Source organism: Pelophylax lessonae, assembly GCF_965119305.1.
Source record: "Pelophylax lessonae genome assembly, chromosome: 8".
NCBI classification, from domain to species: domain Eukaryota; kingdom Metazoa; phylum Chordata; class Amphibia; order Anura; family Ranidae; genus Pelophylax; species Pelophylax lessonae.
Genome location: NC_138775.1, coordinates 96,409,871 through 96,431,263, shown reverse-complemented (window position 1 = coordinate 96,431,263; position 21,393 = coordinate 96,409,871). Strand labels below are relative to the sequence as shown.

Here is a 21,393-nt window from a genome sequence, read left to right as displayed (position 1 = left end):
TTTTTTGCTGAAAAAAAAATGATTTTTTTTTTTGCTTGTAGCACTGACCCCTTGGGGACTGCTGGATATTATACTTTCGGGTCCCCCTGGGTTACCGTTAGCAACTCTGGTATTCACAATTTAACCCTTTACTTCTTGGCACAGTCAATGATCAGTCCAGGGGTTTGTAGTTGTTTTTGGGGTTTTATTTTAAATAGGGATGGGAGAAGGGAATAGTGGCATACTCCAGATTAATTATTCACAAGATATGAGGACTCCTGTCTGATTATGCAGCCAGGCTGCTGATTCACCCTGCCACTAGGTGAATTTGGATTAAGTCTCTCTCCAGAAGACTTGCAGAACACATTCTCTTCAGGATACTCTCTTAGTATCCCCCTTCACTTGACGCACTGACACCCATCCTCTGACTATCCTTCCCCAGGGTGGCCCCCCTCAGGTCAGGCCCCTTTATACGATCCCCTGTACTCACGATACAGTTTTTCTAGGGTCTCCAGTGTCTCCCCCTTAGTCAGCTTCTCCTGTTCCGTTCCGTTGATCCCCAGGCCTGCGACCACGTGCCGCCACTACAGAGGAGGAGGCAGCCGCTACCCTCCCTCTGGGACTCTGCTCACCAGCCAAAGACACTGCAGCACATGTGCTCCTGGCTTTTATACAGTATCCCAGAATGCACCGAGACAGCCTGTCTCTACCATTCACCAGGACTGTATCCAGTGGTTTTCGGTAGGTGGCGGTGTCCGATAGTAGTCTTTATGCCTCCTGGAGGTGCACTTCTCTAACCTGTACTACTATGCCACCTCCCTTATCAGCTGTTTTAATGATAAGGTTAGGGTTGTTGGTGAGTTCCAAGAGTGCCCTTCCTTTACTAGGTGTAAGATTACAATGTCTAACAGGGTTGACATTCAACAGAGTGAGTTTGATTATACATTTTAACTATTTCAGAATAGGCTACCTGATAAAACGTTTGTAAATAAGGCTCCTTGGCATGAACTTTGACTGGGTTAAAAACTGACTTAGGTTTGAATTGGGTGTGTTTAACAGGGGGAGAAGTGGACGGGTGTTGGATAAATAAAACCAAATCCTCATCTTCATCGCAGATATAGAGTTCTTCCAATAGCTTAAGCCCTATTTGATCAATCTCTGTTGGGACTTCTACAGTCTGAATGGGTAGGGAGTTGATGTCAGTAACAGGATCAGTAATATTTGTGTTTTTACTGGATTTGATATTGTAATACCGCTTGAGGGTCAGATTCCGTATGAAATCTAATAATTGAAATCCTTATATAGCAGGCTTTGTGGCAGGGACCAGTCCTAATAGCCTCAGATTTTTAGAAAGAGCTCCTGGTACAATGGGTGCTTTGAAACTGAGTTTGTATGCAGTATTGTCCCTCAGAGTTGGAGAAAAGCATCCTATCATGTCCGATAGCTGGAAGCTCATTCCACTTGCAAAAAAAAAAACTATTCAATTTTGGAAAGGTAGTGTCTCATGATAAGGTGGGCCTTAGAGACACCGTGGTACTACTTTTTGGGCTGACCCTTCAAATGAAGATACCCCTTCCTCGGTAAATTTCTATTTTGCTTGAAGTCTCAAACGCCTGACCTGGAATGGGGGAGGTGAGGTGTATTGAGTCATCCTAGCGTGGGTCTAATTGGGGGTAAATTTGGGAGGGAGATGTTTTGAAAGCCTGCTGTACAGGAAAAACCTGTTAATCTGAGCTGTCTGAAAGACATTCATGTCTTGGTCTCTCTGAAGACTGGTAAACCTTGTACCTCTGGTACTACAAACCTGAATTTGTTTTTTTTGTTTTTAAAATTATTGTGCTGAAGAAAGCCTTTTCTTTGTGTTTGCTGATTTTAAGTTTGTAAAACTGTGTTACAGAAGCCGATTTTCTCCATGATCCCTCACAATATACACTAATAAACATATTATTTAACTGCCAAAATTGAGCAGAACTAAACCCTCTTGTCCTTTACGGTCAAGGAAGGTGCCACCTTAGCCTTGGTTTAATCTCTAGTTGCCATAGTGCTGCACATGTGATCAGTTATGACATCAGGCATTTGATGACTTGATATTTAAATTGACAGCACAAATAACTGTGACAGTTATCAATTACAGCATGCCTTGAAAATAACTGTTTTGGGGAAAAAAGAGAAGTGTGGGTAAATATAAGGACTTTATAGGCACTGGTAATTTAAAAAAATATATATATTTTATTAGTTGATAGTATAAAACAAGAAATTCTCTAAACAGAAACAAAAAAGAAAACACAAATTGTAGAAATATATTGCCTCAGTAGGCATGTGAAGCATCAATATGAAAGTCACATTTGTAGTACATAGTAGAATTACATATCACATATCAGAGCAGATGACAAGGTAATACGTCACATCCGGTAGGCCTCATAGACGATGACAAGAAGATTATTCCATCGTCCCCGAGTTCCACTTGTGCGACAGCTGGTAGGTAGACCTTGCATGTAGCCAGATTGCCCTACATGTTTCGCTTACACAAAAGGCTTCCTCAGGAGCTACTGGTACATATATTTCTGGATAAGACCAAGTAGTGGTAGGAGCCAATAAAAGTAAAAATGATAAATGTAACATATAACGGGGGGGGGGGGGGGGGGCTTTATGGCGTATACTGCCGAGAAATGCCCAAAAGACCAAAAATAGGTAGGCATGTCTTTAAGAACACAATCAGGTGTATCCGTATTGCCAAAAATTGCAATACAGCAATGTATGGAACAGAGTCCGATGACTCAGTGGACCAAACGGTCCGCCAATAGGGAAAATTTTTATAAGGCAAATGCCTATATACTGATACAACAAGGCTGATGTCACGGCTTAAGTCACTCCAGCAAAAGACCCCCCCGGATGGGGAAATGCCAGCATTTCCCTATTGGCGGACCGTTTGGTCCACTGAGTCATCGGACTCTGTTCCATATATTGCTGTATTGCAATTTTTGGCAATACAGATACACCTGATTGTGTTCTTAAAGACATACCTACCTATTTTTGGTCTTTTGGGCATTTCTCGGTAGTATACTCCATAAAGCCCCCCCCCCCCCCCCCCGTTATATGTTACATTTATCATTTTTACTTTTATTGACTCCTACCACTACTTGGTCTTATCCAGAAATATATGTACCAGTAGCTCCAGAGGAAGCTTTTTGTGTAAGCGAAACATGTAGGGCAATCTGGCTACATGCAACATCTACCTACCAGCTGTCGCACAAGTGGAACTCAGGGACGATGGAACAATCTTCTTGTCATCGTCTATGAGGCCTACCGGATGTGACGTATTACCTTGTCATCTGCTCTGATATGTGATATGTAATTCTACTATGTACTACAAATGTGACTATCATATTGATGCTTCACATGCCTACTGAGGCAATATATTTCTACAATTTGTGTTTTCTTTTTTGTTTCTGTTTAGAGAATTTCTTGTTTTATACTATCAACCAATAAAATATATATATTTTTTTTAAATTACCAGTGCCTATAAAGTCCATATCACCCCCCCCCCCTCATTCCCTTCTACAATAAACAGGATGTGGCACTTCCCTAATTTACATTGCGCCCAAATGTACTGCAGTTTGGTAGCGCAACCTTTAATCCATTTAGAGTATGGGTAAATAACCACTTGCCCTCCGGAAGATTTATATTGATTGGTTTGTGTGAATGTTAAAGTGTCTACAAACTATGGGATATATACTGGAATTTTTATTTTTTTATAATAGCAATGGCGGTAATCAGTGACTTATAACGGGACTGTGAAACTGCAGCGGTCAATCTGACACTAACTGACGTTGGGGGGGAATTAACTAACTGCTATTGACATCACCAGTGCCGTTATTACAGTGATCAGTGCTAATAATATGCACTGCCACTGTACTAAAGACAATGGGCAGGAAGGGGTTAACATCTAGGGCGCTCAAGGGATTAAATATGTGCCTAAGGGCCCTTTCACACGGGCGCTCCGTATGTCCGCAAATCATCCTATTTTTTTGCGGATGATTTACGGACATAATGTAAGTCGATGGCATTGCGGATGTCAGCGGAATACCATCCGCTGACATCCGATTTTCTTCCTTTCAGTTCTGTTCCGTTTTTTGGAACGGAACAGAACCCTATTTTTTCATCCGTTCAAAAAACGGAAAGGAAGCAAAATCGGATGTCAGCGGTGTCATCCGCTGACATCCGCAATGCCATAGACTTACATTATGTCCGCTTAGCATCCGCAAAAGGATGGGATGATATGTGGACATACGGAGCGGATGACACAAGTGTCATCCGCTCCGTGAAAAAAAAAAAAAAAGTCACGCAGCGGAGAATAAATCCGGAGCGGCCGTGTGAAAGACGCCTAACAAGTGTTTAGAGCCAATCCCCGGGTGTCTGCTATCATTCACTGGCCAGGATCCAGTGATCAGCAAGTGCTGTGACAAATCACAGCACAACCGGCATGTGCATGCATTCCCCAACCTGAAAATGCAGAATCACGTATACATATGTGATTCTGCACAGAGCGGCCGCCCTGCAGCAGTAAGAGCCGGTTCACACTACCACGACCAGAAAGTCGCCCCGTGACTTGAAGAGACTTGTTTAGAGACTTGGAAGAGACTTGGAAGAGATTTGAAAGAGACTTGGAAGAGACTTGTGCACTACTTTGAAGAGACAGGCGACTTTGTCTGTGGGGAATGCCTGGCTAATCTCTTTCTTCTTCCTGGAAAGTCTGATAACAAGTCACTTCAATTAAGATAAGGAGGCGACTCCCATTGAAGTATATGGGACAGTCGGATCACAGGTCGCCTCAAAGTAGTACAGGACCCTTTTCTGAAGTCGGAGCGACTTCAGTAGTGCCAATTAAGACGGCACTGATTGATTAACATTGCTTTTGTTATGTCAAGCGACCTGGGGCTACACAAGTCGCCTCACAAGTCGTGCTAGTGTGAATGGGCTCTAAAGCTACATGGGCCTGTCGTTAATTGGATAAATAAAAATAAAAAAATGTTATACTCACCTAGGTGGATGCAGCATTGATCCAATGCTGCATCTGTCCCCATCACTTCTGCACTAAGAACTGAGTGATCAAAAACTGCACATCGCTCAGTTCTCCTATCCGCTCTGAGCAGAGTGCCATGACTGTCAGTTTGCTGTCAGCTGAAAACGTGTGACAGTAGTGCAGAACAAGTTGCACTCCTGTGATCCATACTGTTGGAGAAGTAGGGCCAAAAAAACTTTGACCATACTTCTTATTTAAATTTATGTGTTTATTTCCACTTTAAAATGGGTGTTCACCAGCAGATGTTTGAACAAATGTTCATACCAAAAATTCTCAGTGCATTTAATAACCTGACAAATGTCATTCAAAAGTACTTAACATTTCATTTTTTACATTTTTTTTCATTTTTTACTATCTGAAAGCCAAACTCCAGTTAACACTTTTGCAGCAACAACAGCAATAGTTTATTTTGTTCTTTTGAGATAAAGGTTTTACATAAATGAATAAAAGAGTACCATTGTAAGCACCCCTGTCAGTGTTAAATGGTTTGTCTCAAACCTTTAACTGTCACCTTTACTGGACAGCTCGGCGTGCAGTGGCAAAACTACTGTACTGCAGCATGTGTGTATGTGTCCCCCCCCCCCCCCCCCCGCTCCTTCCCCCAGCAGCGGCAGCAATACAAATACAGAGGGAGATTATTGATGACACTGAACAGAGGAGGATCATGAGATATTTGGTTCTGTGGAGGAGTGCTGCAGGCAGTGTACACTGGATGGGGCATGAGCCAACTGGTTGCTGTGTGTGCCTGCACCAGGAGAGAACCTTGTGAGAGACCAGAGTGCCAGTACTGAGCAACTGAAGGGTCTCTTCACTTTCCCGGATCAGAGCAGTGCAGATTTGTGAGCAGAGCACCTACACCTGAGTGCTGGGACTGAGCTTTAGGAGAATCAGGGACTGTTGTCACTGTACGGTTGGGACTGGTGAGAGGGCATTGCTGACATTAACCAATTACTCTTAGTAGAGACTGAGCACATAGGGACTGGCCATCTAACTAGCAGCATTACCAACTACATGCAGACTTTACTGGGCCTGTACTTATGTGCACCACCGGAAAGACTGAGCCCCAACATTGAAGATTAAGGACTGTCCTATCATACAGATGTTATATAAGGACTTTATTTGTCATCCAGAGTACAAGGTACCTCTGTAGGAAAGTCTGGGTCTAAATATAGCAATTCATACAGAGTGCAGTCTAAGTGGCATACCCTACTGGTTACAGGAAAGTTGTTGCAGTATTGATCACCAAAGCCGTTACTCCTATCTATGCCATTGTCTATTGATGATTTATAGATTATTGGGTATAAAACTTCATCCTAAACTGCTATAGCTTAGTGATTATATTGTCTAGTGAACTGGAACTGTGGTTTACCTATTTCTCTATCTGTTAGTTTATGTATGTACTGCCTCTTACCTCAATCTGTTACAATAAACCATTTTATTTGTTTATTTACCATTAACGAGTCTGGTGTTTTTTTCTGATACTGAATTGCAACTGGGTGCATTATATCCAATACTGGTGTTCCTATAAGTGTGTGCAGCCACTTGTGTTAAACCGAGTGTGTAAGAGGGGCTGAGATTGTTCTTGGAGTCAAGGCACAGAGCAGAGAACCCAAAACATAAAGCAGCTCCTGTTGGAGTAGTGCTACTCAGATTTAGGCTCCTTTCACATGAAGCAGAGTCCACTCTGCTCATATGGGGAACCGTGAACAAATCACCTGCTAAATCAGAGCTGAATGGGATGGATGTTGCCACTATGGCTAACAGAGGGGGAAATCAGGGAAAGACTGGATAAACTTAACACAAACAAATCACCAGGCCCGGATGGCGTACATCCGAGAGTGCTCAAGGAACTCAGTATGGTTATATCTAGACCACTGTTCCTGATCTTTGCTGACAGTATTAGGACAGGAGATGTACCAGGGGATTGGAGGAAGGCTAACGTGATTCCGATATTCAAAAAGGGCCAGAGACATATCCCGGGAAATTATAGGCCTGTCAGTCTGACATCAATAATATGTAAACTTTTGGAGGGGATGATAAGGGACTATATCGTAGAGTATGCTAAAGACAACAACATCATCAGTAGTAACCAGCACGGGTTTACAAATGGGCGTTCTTGTCAAACCAATCTCTTAGCATTCTACGAGGAAGTGAGCTGTGAGCTAGATAAGGGGAGACCAGTGGATGTGGTGTACTTGGATTTCGCTAAGGCGTTTGATACAGTTCCCCACAAGCGCTTAATTTATAAAATAAGGTCTGCAGGTATCGACAGCAGGGTTTGCTCTTGGATACGGAATTGGCTAAAAGGCCGTGTCCAAAGGGTAGTAATAAACAGCGCATACTCAGACTGGTCTGAGGTAGTAAGCGGGGTGCCCCAGGGCTCAGTCCTGGGACCAACCTTGTTCAATTTATTCATAAACAGCATTGAGGAAGGGATCAGTAGTTCGTTATCAGTTTTTGCAGATGACACAAAATTGGCCAGGGCAATAACTGCACAGCATGAAGCAGATATCCTACAGAATGACCTGGACAAAATTACGGAGTGGGCAACGACATGGCAAATGAGGTTTAATGTGGAGAAGTGTAAGGTTTTGCACTTGGGGACCAAAAACATAAAAACACAATACACGTTAGGAGGGGAACCCTTGGGGGAATCAAAAATGGAGAAAGATCTGGGAGTCTTAGTTGATGATAGATTAGGCAACAGCATGCAATGCCAAGCGGCAGCTTCCAAAGCCAACAGAATATTAGCATGCATAAAGAAAGGGATGTATTCCAGAGATAAGACTATAATCCTTCCACTTTATAAAACTCTGGTCCGACCGCATCTGGAGTATTCTGTCCAGTTCTGGTCGCCAGTCCTCAGGAGGGATGTGTTGGAGCTGGAGAAAGTCCAGAGAAGGGCAACTAAACTGATTAGGGGGTTGGAGGACCTTACCTATGAAGAGTGGCTGCAATCGCTCGATTTATTTTCCCTGGAGAAAAGACGTCTGAGAGGGGACATGATAGCAATTTATAAATATCTTAATGGGGATCTCAGCTTAGAAGAAAAGCTGTTCATTCGAAGGAATTGCATAAGGACTCGAGGACATACAATGCGATTAGAGGAGAAGCGTTTTAACCTCAGGCAACGTGGGGGGTTCTTTACTGTTAGGGCTACAAGATTGTGGAATTGTCTACCACAAGAGGTGGTTTCTGCGGGTAGTATGGTGACTTTCAAAAGACTCTTAGACTTACATCTCAAGGATCAGGAGATTGAGGGCTATGTTAGATGATTACAGTCACACACACCTACACAGGTTGAACTGGATGGACTATTGTCTTTATTCAACCTCACCTACTATGTAACTATGTAACTATGATGTCAGTTTTTTTATACACCTGTGCCCATTTAGGTTCCACCTGGCAGACATGGGCAGACCTGTGCTACCTCTATTTGCGGCAGGTTGTAAACAGTCTCCGCTGTCTATTAACATCAGGCTACCTTTAATCCAGCTCCCAAAATGGATAAGGATGCAGTTGTGTTTCATTTTTTTTTTTTGTTTACAAACCTGGAAAAACTGGTAGGTGGACCTGAGCAGAATGCCTGTGGGCCCTTACTAGCTGAATCACCAGGTAATAAACTGTGTGGGGGGGGATCAGGAAACAGAGACTGCTATGTTAAAGGATAAGGCCCTTTTCACACGGCTCCGTTCCATCGACTGAGCCGTTCTGCTCAGCGGGGGAATCGATCCGCCGATCCCCGCTGAGCAGGGGGATGACAGCTCCGTCTCCGCTCTGTGTGTGGAGACGGAGGTGTCAGATCCCCGCTGTCCCCTACGGGGGAATCGGATGAGAACGGACGGCCTGTCCGTTCTCGTCCGATCCGATCCGCCAGACGGATGGAAAATAGGGTTTCCATCCATCCGGATTTGACGGACAGGATCGGATCAGATGTCAGCAGACATGTCTCCACTGACATCCGCTGCCCCACAGAGATGCATGGGGCATCCGTTCAGATCCACCTGAAAAACTGACAGGCGGATCTGAACGGTCCGCATGTGTGAAAGGGGCCTAAGTTCACTTTTGGGATCAAGTAACATGTTCCACCCATTTTTAGGGTGGAACATGTAACATATTTATGCTTGTAGAAGGGGGTGGGCGCTATGCTAGGTACCTGAGAAGAAACGGGACTGGATGGCAGCACTCCGATACAAACACCTTTCTTTTAAGCAATAAAAAGATGAATCGTACAGCAAACGGCGGTAAAACAACAGGGTACAGCTAAATAAAGGGCCATTTGCCTTGCACAGAGGGTACTTTCACTTGTGCTGAGCACCGTGTACACTTAAATAAATAACTGGTCTCTATGTATGCACTTACAGTAATTAACTCTTCTGTACCTGTGCACAGAGTGAGGACCTCGGCAGCAGTGCAGATCTGCTCCTGTTGCTATGGTAGACTGATTGCTGCAGGAGTGCCAACAACATCTCCCTGCTGCAAGAGGCCATCTTGCTTGCTACATGAACATGCTTAACAGGTCATTTGGCAGACCTCTGTTAACCACTGTAGCTTCTCACTGGATTAAGTTTTTCTACTAATGTCTTCATACCTCACTGTGCTAGCGACCCAAGCTGTAGACCACATGTGTCGGTTACCTGCATTACACCCCTTTAGTAACTTTAGACCAGGCAAAGGCAAATTTTCAAAAGCTTTACTTGAGTAATGCAGCATAATAGGAGTCACATGATAACAGTTCAGCGGGACAGGGGTCTTCTCGTTTGCGGCTAATGGCTTGAAATTCTCAAGGATGCTGTTGAGCAGTTTAAGTAGTTCATTAATTCTTCCTGTCGTGTAACTGTCTGCCCGTATAAGGTACGATCCGACAGCTTACACAAGGGGTCTCCAAATTTTCTAAACAAAGGAACCGTTTACTTTCCATCAGACCTTAGCAGGGCCAGACTGTAGCATCAGTGGAAGATGACAATGTCTCACCCTTGGTGGTCAGTGGGAATAAAAAATTACATAGCACCTGTGGTCAGTAGGGAGAGAAGTGCCCCATCATTGGTATTTGCAGGAGGAGTATTGCTCTATTGTTGGTGTCAATGATAGGAACAGTGCCCCATCATTGGTATCAGTGGGAGGAATAGTGCCCCCTCGTTGGTGTTAGTGGAAGGTATTATACCCCACCGTTAGTGTCAGTGGTGCCTCATCGTTGTTGCCAGTGGGAGGAATAGCGCCTTATATCAATTAGAATAATAGTGACCCAAGGGCTAGATAAAGGCAAGTACAGGGCCACCTCTGAACTGTGGGCCACAATTTGGAGACCACTGGCTTACACTGACATTCTGCAGTGGCCCTGCATTGTCCCCTTTATCTGCTTATAATGGGTACAATACTTTACAGGCTCCTGCAAATAAAAATAGAAAATGCACATTTTATTCACCTGCAAAAAAAATGTGCATCAATATTTTTTTTTTTTTAAAAGGTTAACTTACCCTTAAGGGCCAGTTCACACTGTTGCAATGCCAGTCATTGCATGTGATTCATGCCGCATTGCTGTGCAGATCACATGCGATGCGAATTCAGCTATACAAACTGCATGGCTGAATTTGCATCTCATTTGGACCAAACTCGTGCAAGACCCTTTTTTTTTTTTGTCTGCACCAGAATTGGATGCAATCTGCAAACCGATCTGGGGGTGTCATTAACTTTGTATTGACACCCTCCGCGGTTCGCAGACAGCAATGTGAACTGCCGGCGATTCAGGTGTGGTGCGAAAACCCACACTGGATTCGCCGGGTTTCCCCCATCGCACTAGTGTGAACCTATCCTAAGGCTGGGTTCAATCTGATATGGTGTGGGAATCACTGCAATTCCTGGGAGGGTTCCCGCCTAATCCCTTTAAACCAGGACACACATTATTTACACAGGTTCTGTAGCTGATTAAGTTGGCAATTAAACTAACTTAGTGCCTTATGTGCATTATATCAGCCTCAGAACCTGTGTCCTGGATTAATGGGATAAGGTGGCAACCCTAGTTCCTGCACCGCATTAGAATCGCAGGCACTTCACACTGCGCTCTGCGATCTGCTGTGGGTGTCAATTTAAAGTTAGTGACACCCCCAAATCAGTTTGCAGAACGCAGTGCGAACTTAGGGTTGCCACCTCATCCCTTTAAACCAGGACACATATTAATTACACAGGTTCTGAGGCTGATATAATGCACATAAGGCACTAAGTGTGTTTATTACCACCTTAACCATTTGCCCACTGCCCACCGGCTTTTTATTGAGGCAGGGCGGTAGGGCAGCAGGGTGACTCGGCTGCGTCCAGTCACGTAGTACTACGTGACTGGAGTGCATGTGGTTTCGGCGGTGCACACGCACTGCTGGAGCCGCGCTCCCGCTGTGTTTAGACACAGCGGGAGGTGGGCCACGGGAGGAGAAGTGGCGATCGCTGCCTTCCTCCCATGATTGTCCGGGAAACTAAGAGAAGACCCGCCTGCTTATGTAAACAATACAGACAGGCAGGGACAGATCAGCCTGTCACAGAACACGCACACAGTCAGTAAGCACAGAGGCATACATTTAACCCCTTTGATCGCCTCCAGTATTAACCCCTTCCCTGCCAGTGTCATTTATACAGTAACAGTGCATATTATTTAGCAATGATTACTGTATTAGTGTCACGGTCCCCAAAAAAGTGTCAAAAATGTCAGTTAGGGGTCGGATCTGTCCGCCACAATGTCACAGTCCCGCTAAAAATCGCAGATCGCCGCCATTACTAATAAAAAAAAAAATAAAAAGTAAAAAGTCCAAAAATCTATCGCGTAGTTTGTAAACGCTATAACTTTTGCGCAAACCAATTAAAATACGTACGCTTTTTGGGATTTTTTTCCCCAAAAATATGTAGCAGAATACAAATTGGCCTAAACTGAAAAAAAAAAAATTTCAAAAAAATTTTTGGAAATGTTTTATAGCAGAAAGTAAAAAATATAGCGTTTTTTTTTTTTTTTTTTTCAAAATTGTTGCTCTTTTTTTTGTGTATATTGCAAAATCTAAAAACCGCACAGGTGATCAAATACCACCAAAAGAAAGCTCTATTTGTGGGAAAAAAAGGTCATCAATTTTATTTGGGTACAGCGTCGCACGAATGCGCAATTTTCCGTTAAAGTAACGCAGTGCCGAATAGCAAAATAGGGCCTGGTCATTTAGGGGGCAAATCCTTCCGGTCTTAAAGTGGTTAATAAACCACAGAACCTGTGTAATTAAAGAGGAAGTAAACCCTCCTCTGCAAGTTGTACCTATAGGTAAGCCTATGATAAGGCTTACCTATAGGTACTGTAAATATCTAAACATGTACCGTTTAGGAGATATTTACTTTACATGCAGCCAGTGACGTCACTGGCGCATGCGCTCTGAAGGAACGGCAGCTGGTGCCGTTGTTCCGTGAGAATTACCTAGCCCGTGAGAAAAACCTACCCTCATCACTTCCGGTGCACGGCAGTGTGTGTAACACGGCGGTTACATTAAAACAGCTGTGCTGCAATATAAGTCATCTCCACTCCTATCCCTGTCACTTCTCTGATCTGGGCTAGTAAATATAAAAGCGGCGGCGGGTGTATGAAAAGATAAATCATGGAGCCTAGAGCCGCTTTTATATTTACTAGCCAAGATCAGGGAAGTGACAGGGAGAGGAGCGGAGATGACTCATATTGCAGCACAGCTGTTTTAATGTAACCGCCGCGTGGGTAGGTTTTTTTCACGGACACCGTGATCATTTCATGCTAGTGCGCATGCGCACTAGTCAGCTCCTCAGCTGTTCCATTACGTATCCGGGGCTGTGAGCATGCGCACTGCTGCGCTGCTCAGCTGTTCCTGGCCGGAAGTGACGAGGGTAGGTTTTTCTCACGGGGTAGGTAATTCTCACGGAACACCGTTCATTCAGAGCCCAGTGCCGTGACCATCTGCTCCTGCGCGCGTGCGCGGGAGTGACGTCACCGCGGCTCCGGCCAATCAGATGGCCAGATGCCGCGATCCTGGAAGACGGGCGACTGGACATGTCGCCCATCATACAGGTAAGCGGACGGCACGGTGGGGGCTGCGTTCTAAGGTAAGTATTTCATAATGAGCTAGTATGCGATGCATACTAGCTCATTATGTGTTTCTCTTTCAGGTCAAAAAAAAAAAAAAAATTTCGTATGGGTTTACAACCTCTTTAATGTGTGTCCTGATTTAAAGGGATGAGGTGGCAACCCTATACGAACTGTGGAAATGTTTTTTCCTTCAATAATACAAAGGTACTTAACAAAAAACAGAATTTCCATTGAACATGATTGGATAGCGACAGTTTATACATTAAACCAAGTTCTCATAAGACCTCTGATGGAGCACTGTACGTGCAAACACTGATCATAAGTTTGTTTAATGGGCTACTATGGAGATAGTCAGGCAATGCTAAAGCCAGCTACCGCAGTGTCGTCGCCAGGGAAACCAGCGTGCGAATCCCTCTAACGTCACCAAGAAGGCCCTCTCGTTGAACCTATCACATGCCCCTGTGTGAGGCGAAGGGGCGTGGCGTCCAGCTCGGTGGCTCCGCTTCCGGATTTGCTTGCGGTTGCCAGGGGAGGCCTGGGCCGCGGCATAGCAACGAGAGCGGAGAGACGCCGTTGGAGTAGGAGATCGATGCGGTGTGCACGGGGCTCCGGTAAATGACTCGGGGGTCGGCTTTGTAGTAGTGGGAGGAATGTTGTATGTGGGGAGAAAGTGCACAATGGCAATGAATAGACCGACAGAGAACAAAAAAAAAGTCAGGAGACAGAAGAATGACTGGAATGTGAGAGGGTGAGGAGGGAAGCCGTAGTGAGGGGACAGAGGTCGGGTCATTGGGTGCCCTGTAGGGTGTACTGAGGAGATTGGGGTGATCACTCATCCATAAAGATGAAGACATCATTTTTATCAGCAGGGACTGTGCTGTCCCTTGTTGTGGCTTTGTCCTTAAAGAAGAACTTTGTTCAAAAAAGTGATGGACCTCTCATTTCCCCCTCCCCCGGCCTGTAACTAAGTTGCAGGATTTTGGGGAGAAGAGGGGTAACAAGTACTGTTTCCTGGCGGTCCCCGCTCCCATCTCCCCTGTCCTCGTCTCGGAGAGAACGATGTCACCTTGTCCCTGCAGTCTCCGAGGACACGTCACATGCTATGGGTTCCGTCTCCCTGTGCCACCCAATCCGCGATCTTGTGCATGCGCTTTTGGGATCCAGCTGTGATTCATCACAGCTGGATCCCAAATCCAAGATGGCGGCACCAGGGATCCGGCAGCTGTGAGAAGAATCGGCGGCAGGAAGAGAGCGCTGAACTCCATGGGCTGGTAAGTACCTGGTTTGTAAGGCTCCATGTACACTATATGCAGTTACCTGCGTTTTTCCTTCTGGAACGCGGGTAACTGCAATCACGCACATACAAAATAGTTTTCTATGTCTTACATGGCGTTATAGAGCAGTGCGATATTCTGCAACACGTTTTCAGATTTCACACAGCTCTGCGTGGTCAGACATGTCACTGCAGAGTAGCACGGTACATATAGTACACTTGCTGTCCAAAGAAAATGTACTGTGCTGCTCTGCAGTGTCATATTGTACACGCCTAATCAAGTTTGGTAATAAAAAAAGGGAATTGTGTGATAAAACACGCACCTCACCACCCCCTACCGCACAGCTCTGCAGCCCAAAGTGCCACGCGGCATCGATTAGTGTGGACAGGTCCTAAACTGAGTGCTGTGAACTGGTCCTAAAAGTCACCAGCTGCAGTATTTGTGTCTGCTGACATTTATTAAAAATACTGGGTGAAGTTCCTCTTTAACCACTTAAGCCCCGGAAGATTTTACCCCCTTCCTGACCAGGGGGTATTTTGCGATTCGTCACTGCGTGACTTTAACGGACAATTGTGCGGGCGTGCGACGCTGTACCCAAATGAAATTGACGTCAATTTTTTTCCCACAAACAGAGCTTTCTTTTGGTGGTATTTGATTACCTGTGTGATATTTTGATCATGCGCTATAAAAAAAGAGCGACAATTTTGCAAAAATAACAATATTTTTCACATTTTTTTTTTATATGAAATTCCCCCCCCAAAAAAATGTAAAAATCAACATTTTTTAACATTTTAGGCCAATTTGTTTTCTGCTACATATGTTTGGTAAAAAAAAAAAAGCAATAAGCGTATTTTGATTGGTTTGCGCAAAAGTTATTGCGTTTACTAACTAAGGGAAAGATTTTTGTCATTTTTGTTGTTTTTTTTTTTAACGAGTAATGGCGGCGATCTGCGATTTTTTATTTTTTTTTTGCGGTATTGCGGCGGACAGATCGGACCCTTGACTGACATTTTTGACACTTTTAGGGGTACCAGTGACATTACTACAGTAATCAGTGCTATACATATGCACTGTTACTGTAAAAATGACACTGGGAGGGAAGGGGTTAACTTTATTGGAGAGGGAGGGGTTAAGTGTGTCCCTAGGGGCTTGTTTCTTACTGTGATTGGATGTGGCTTTGTGTGTAACAGCACAGATCAACGGTCCTACATAGCAGGACCGAGTGATCTGTGCTTTTACACAGGGGAGAATGACAGACGGCTTTGTTTACATTAGCCGCCTGCCTTTCTCCCTCTCCACCCGACGATCGCGAGTGACCGGCGGACATCGGGTCCGCCGGTCACATGCGCTGCCTTCTGGTACGAGCGGGGGCGGGAGCGCGCCTCAGGCGGCGTGCGCTCGCCCCCTATTCGCTCCCAGGCTAGTGACGTACCGGTACGTCACTTTGCCTGGGAGGGGCTGACCGCCGCCGTATATAGTCGGGCGGCGGTCTGCAAGTGGTTAAGAAGCTAAAGTAGTGAGATTTGGTTAAAAGGATTGCTAAAATCAGGTGCCCAATAAATATACCTTATGACAACGGGGTGGTAAGTGCTCACCTTGCTGCTGAATGCGATTCTAAAGCAAAGAAATGGTCCGCTGAAGTCTCCTCAGAAATGGAGACTTCCAGGAGTGTGGAGCTCCTTCTTCCTAAAGGACAGCAGGAAGAACCTCTGATTGCAGTGCAGGGCACAGGAGATTGATGCTTTCAGAAGGGTGCACTTCAGCCGGTGATACCTCATCAATAGGGATGAGCGCTCATGCATGTTTAGACATGGGCCTGAACCCACCTGAGTTATCCCGCCAGGACCTGTCAAAGCCAATAGCCAATCATAGGCAGTGGAGGCAGGCCTTGCAGCTACACATATACATGCTGCTTGCTTTGCCAGCTTTCTAGCAGAATAGCTCAGACTTGTATCTGAACACACCTAAGCTCATCCCTACTCATCAACAGAGAACCATGGGTGGCAGAGGTAAATGTCCACTTTCTTTTTAAAAGGGAGCTCTTTTACTGGCCATTGAATTTACTGTCAGAGTCACTTTAAGGGCTTGTTCATATGTTAGGTAGTGCTTGTGGTTCCTCCTGAAAAGCGATCTGCAGTGGATCGCTTTTCAAAGATGTTTGACAGATGGTGAGGAGGTGATCTATTGCCTTCTTGCCATCTGCTTTAAATCTCTAAATAAATACCACACATTATCCACCCAGGTGGGTTGCATCCAACAGTGGTACCCCCTGACAAATACAGCATGCCAATTCTTTTTTGAGGTGGTATGTGTGCCCTGTGTGTTTGCATTGTTGTGTGCAGCTCAATTGCCTGCTTTTACCACCCATGTAAATGAGTCCTAAGAATTATCAGGAAGGGAATTCTATAAGAGGATACATATCCAGGCTTTGTTTATTATAACTTCTTATAAGAAGATTTATATTTGCCTCTAGCGATCATTACTTTTTCTCAGACTTTACCGTGAGTGTTGAGGTCAGAGGTAACCTAGTCTGACAGTTGTTACCCTGCAGTTTGCTCTGTGACACAGGCCGTCTCCCAGTTCTTCAGCGTGAATAACCGTGCTAAATAAGTCTTGTAGTTAAAGCGGAAATAAACCCATCAATTGGACTGTTTCCCAAAAGAGTAACATTCAAGGCATGCCGTCATTGATAATTGTCACTCTTGCCTGTGATCTTAACCAAACATAAAATGGCTGTTGTCATAACTGATCACATGTGCAGCGCCATGGTAACTATGTATCAAACAAAGGGTGAGGCGGCGGCTTCCTTAGTTGGTAGGGATAAGAGGGTTTTGGTTCTCTTTAAATTAGAACTAAAGGTAACACTTTAACCCCTGTTAGTTTTTTTGCCATCTGCGTCCCATTGGGGAGATTTCCCTTCTCTTCCTAACCCATAGCTCAAACAAGAAGTGTGGAAATCCTTCCAAAGTTAGGAAATTCCTGGCTGTCACCTGGGTCTTTAGAACCAGCGTCTCCATTGGAAGATTTCCTCTCCATACCTGTTCTTGTGACAACTCAAAATTTGAGATTTGCTTTCATTTTGCTCTTGGTGATTGTCCTGTTTACTGATCCTTTATTGATAAAGTTTTTTGCAGCTAAATTTCTTTGGACAGTAGGGGGCTGGGAGGAAAGTGGATGTACCATTTGCATGATGAGTCTGCTTTAAAGTGGTATTAAACCTAAAGGGTCTTTCACACGAGCGGTGCTCCCGACAGACTCCGTTTTGCTCAGGCGGATGACAGGTCCGTCTCCTCTTACTTTGCAGAGACGGAGCTGTCACAGCCCCACTCTCCTCTATGGAAGATCGAATGAGAACGGACTGCCTGTCTGTTTTCATATAATCCTATCCGATCCTCCAGACGGATGGAAAATAGGGTTTCCACCGGTCTAGATTTCACGGACAGGATAGAAGCGGGTGTCAGTGGACATGTCACCCCATAGAGGTGTATGGAGCATCCGATTCGGTCCGCCTGAAAAACTGACAGGCTGACCTGATCGAAAAGCCCGTGTGAAAGGGGCCAAAAGCAAACATTTTTATGTTGCAGTTTACCAATTCTTTGATGTGATGGTTGCATTTGTTTTCTTAGACTTTTTTCTTCTTTTTTTCACCTGGTAATCAGCCAGTAAGAGTCCATTCACACTGCCGTGACTTGTGAGGCGACTTGTGTGCCCTCAAGTCGCTTGACATAACAAAAGCAATGTTAATCAATGAGTGCCGTCTTAATTGGCACTACTGAAGTCGCTCCGACTTCTGAAAAGGGTCCTGTACTACTTTGAGGCGACTTGTATCCGACTTGTCCCATAGACTTCAATGGGAGTCGCCTCCTTATCTTATTTGAAGCGACTTGTGATCCGACTTTCAATTAAAATGGTCCTGAACCAGAAAAAAAGCTAATTTTTCTTAGAATTTTTAGTAGCACAGGCATAGGGCTCCTCTCCACCTGGGCGTTTTTGTTGCAGGCATTTATTGGGCATTTTTGGAGGCAGGCATGACTTTTTTATATTTAGTGTCTGGGGGGTCTAAAAAGTGTACCTGTAAAGTTTCAGCTCTGTAGCACGTCCAGAACCAGAAAAAAAATGATATTTTTTCTGGTTTTGGACATGCTACAGAGCTGAAACTTCACAGGTACACTTTTTAGACCCCCCAGACACTAAATCCAAAGAAATTATTTTTTTTTTTCAATAATTTTTTCAATAATTGGCTGTCTATCAAAAAACGAAAATTTTTAAGAACTTTTTTTTGTGTGATTGAGCATGACCCAGAACCATCATATTCTGATTGGCCAAATACAAAGTTGTACAAAGTCATCTATCATACAAGTCGCGCTAACAGGTCGCCCCTTATGAGGCGACTTAGAGGTCGCGGAAGTGTGAACCGGCTCTAAGTCTGTTGTTTTTCAAAAGGACAAGCTGTCCTGCAGATGTAGCAAGTAAATTGTTGAGACAAACCATTTGCCACTGATCGGGGTGCTTACATTGGTCATCCTTTAATATTTAAGCTTTGGCTTAAATTTGTTAGTTTATCTACATGTGCTAATACAACTAAAGGCCCATACACATGATACAAATATCAGAAGTAAAATTTCGTCCGACGAACGATCTGCCGATTTTCGATTGTTAGTATGGTGCTTTCGACAGCCGATTACGAATTTTCGGACTACAAAAACTGGATGTGCAGGCTATAACATTTTTATCGTATGTCAACACAACGTCCGTTTTTCATTTAATTAGTACAGTTTTCGTCCAAAAAAAAATCCTAAGAGCAAGACTAGGCATGCTCGGAACAAAAGAACACATACAAAACAATTCAACACATGACATCACTTCTGAAGTTGAATTCTGTTGTACGAGAATTTTTGTAGGAAAGTAACCTCTTCACTTTCCATATGAGACTAGCATGCAACAAAAGATCGTTCGATAATCCGATTGTGTGTACGAGGCTTTTCCCTCTCCTCCCCACCAGACTTACAATGCTGCTGTCCAAAGGTGTCTCTGTTGCTCCTTCATCCAGAGTGCAGGCATTCTAGTACACAAATGTATTGCTGGCGGAATCACCGGGTGAAAACCGAGGGAAAAAGCCTAGAAATAGAAAACCAATGCAGCTAACACATCTAATGATTGGTAAGTTGCAATATATTACTTTTTTGGTTTTGCGTTTAATACCACTTTAACCACTTTACCACCGGAGGATTTTGCTGTCTTCCGTCCAGGCCACTTTTTGCGATTCGGCGCTGTGCGACTTTAACTGACAATTGCGCGGTCGTGCGACGCCGTACCCAAACTAAATTTACGTCCTATTTTTCCCACAAACAGAGCTTTCTTTTGGTGGTATTTGATCACCTGTGCAATTTTTACTTTTTGCGCTATAAACAAAAAAAAGAGCGTTTATTTTGAAAAAATAACAATATTTTTCACATTTTTTTATATGAAATCCCCCCCAAAAAAATGTAAAAATCAAATTTTTTTTAATTTTTGGCCAATTTGTTTTCTGCTACATATGTTTACTAAAAAAAATCGCAATAAGCGTATTTTGATTGGTTTGTGCAAAAGTTATTGCGTTTACTAACTAAGGGAAAGATTTCTGTCATTTTTGGTGTTTTTTTTTTTTAACGCGTAATGGCGGTGATCTGCGATTTTTTTTTTTTTGCGGGACTGCGACATTGCGGCGGACAGATCGGACCCTTGACTGACATTTGTGACACTTTTGGGGGTACCAGTGACATTACTGCAGTAATCAGTGCTATATATATGCACTGTTACTGTAAAAATGACACTGGCAGGGAAGGGGTTAATTTTATTGGAGAGGGAGGGGTTAATGTATGCCTGGTGCTTACTGACGTGTGGGGGGGGAGGTGACTGTGTGACAGAAGGACAGATCGGATGTCCAGCTATGCTGAACACTCCGATCTGTCAGTCCCTGTCACTATGGAGATCTGCCCGCTGTGTTTACACACAGCGGGCGGATCTCCAGACTCGATCCCCGACGATCGGGGCAGAGCAGCGGCAATCGCCGCTGCTCCTCCCCTGGCCCGACTCCCGCTGTGAATGAACACAGCGGGAGCGAGCCTCCGGCGGGGCGCGAGCGCCGCCCACAAGGGGCGGAGTCCAGCGACGTAGGTCTACGTCGCTGGACGGGATCGCGGCACTTTGCCGCAGTAGCCTCCATGTGAGCGGAGGTAAAGTGGTTAAAGAGGAAGTAAACCCTCCTCGGGAAGTTGTACCTATAGGTAAGCCTATGATCAGACTTACCTATAGGTACTGTAAATATCTCCTAAACATGTACCGTTTAGGAGATATTTACCTTTAATGCAGCCAGTGACGTCACTGGCGCATGCGCTCTGAAGGAACAGCTGATCGTGCCGTTCCTTCAGAGCCCCGTGCCGTAACCGTCGGCTCCCGCGCGCGTGCGCGGGAGTGACGTCACCGCGGCTCCGGCCAATCAGATGGCCGGATGCTGCGATCCCGGAAGACGGGCGACTGAACATGTCGCTCGTCATACAGGTGAGTGAGCGGCACGGCGGGGGCTCGTTCTAAGGTAAGTATTTCATAATGAGCTAGTATGCGATGCATACTAGCTCATTATGCGTTTCTCTTGCAGGTTGTAAAAAAAAAAAAAAAATTTAAACGAGTGTACAACCTCTTTAAAGTGTAACTAAACCCAAAAACTAAAATGTAATATATTGGAGTTTAGCAATCCTTGGATGTGATGGCTGCTTTAGTTTTTATTTTTTTTCAGGGTGGTTTTCCTTTTTTTTTTTTTTCTCTTTGACCAGTAACATACCCACCTGTCTTGGGGTGGCTGCACTCGTCCCTATTTATGGAGCCGCAATGTAGCCACCCTAGGTCAGTGCTATTGCCAACCTGTGTAGACAATAGTGTCAGATGGATTTGACCCACTTAATGACCCAGCCTTTTTCTGACATTTGCTGTTTACAAGTAAA

General features: G+C 44.5%; 1 protein-coding gene across 1 annotated transcript in view; it reads left to right on the top strand.

Moving 5' to 3' along the window:
- Positions 1 to 13,608: 13,608 nt before the first annotated feature.
- DNAL4 (dynein axonemal light chain 4) overlaps positions 13,609 to 21,393 on the top strand; it is a 63,382-nt gene continuing 55,597 nt past the window's right edge. Inside the window, exon 1 of the mRNA XM_082266121.1 lies at positions 13,609 to 13,750. The gene's annotated coding sequence lies outside the window, so the exon portion shown is untranslated. The remainder of the gene's footprint in view (positions 13,751 to 21,393) is intronic.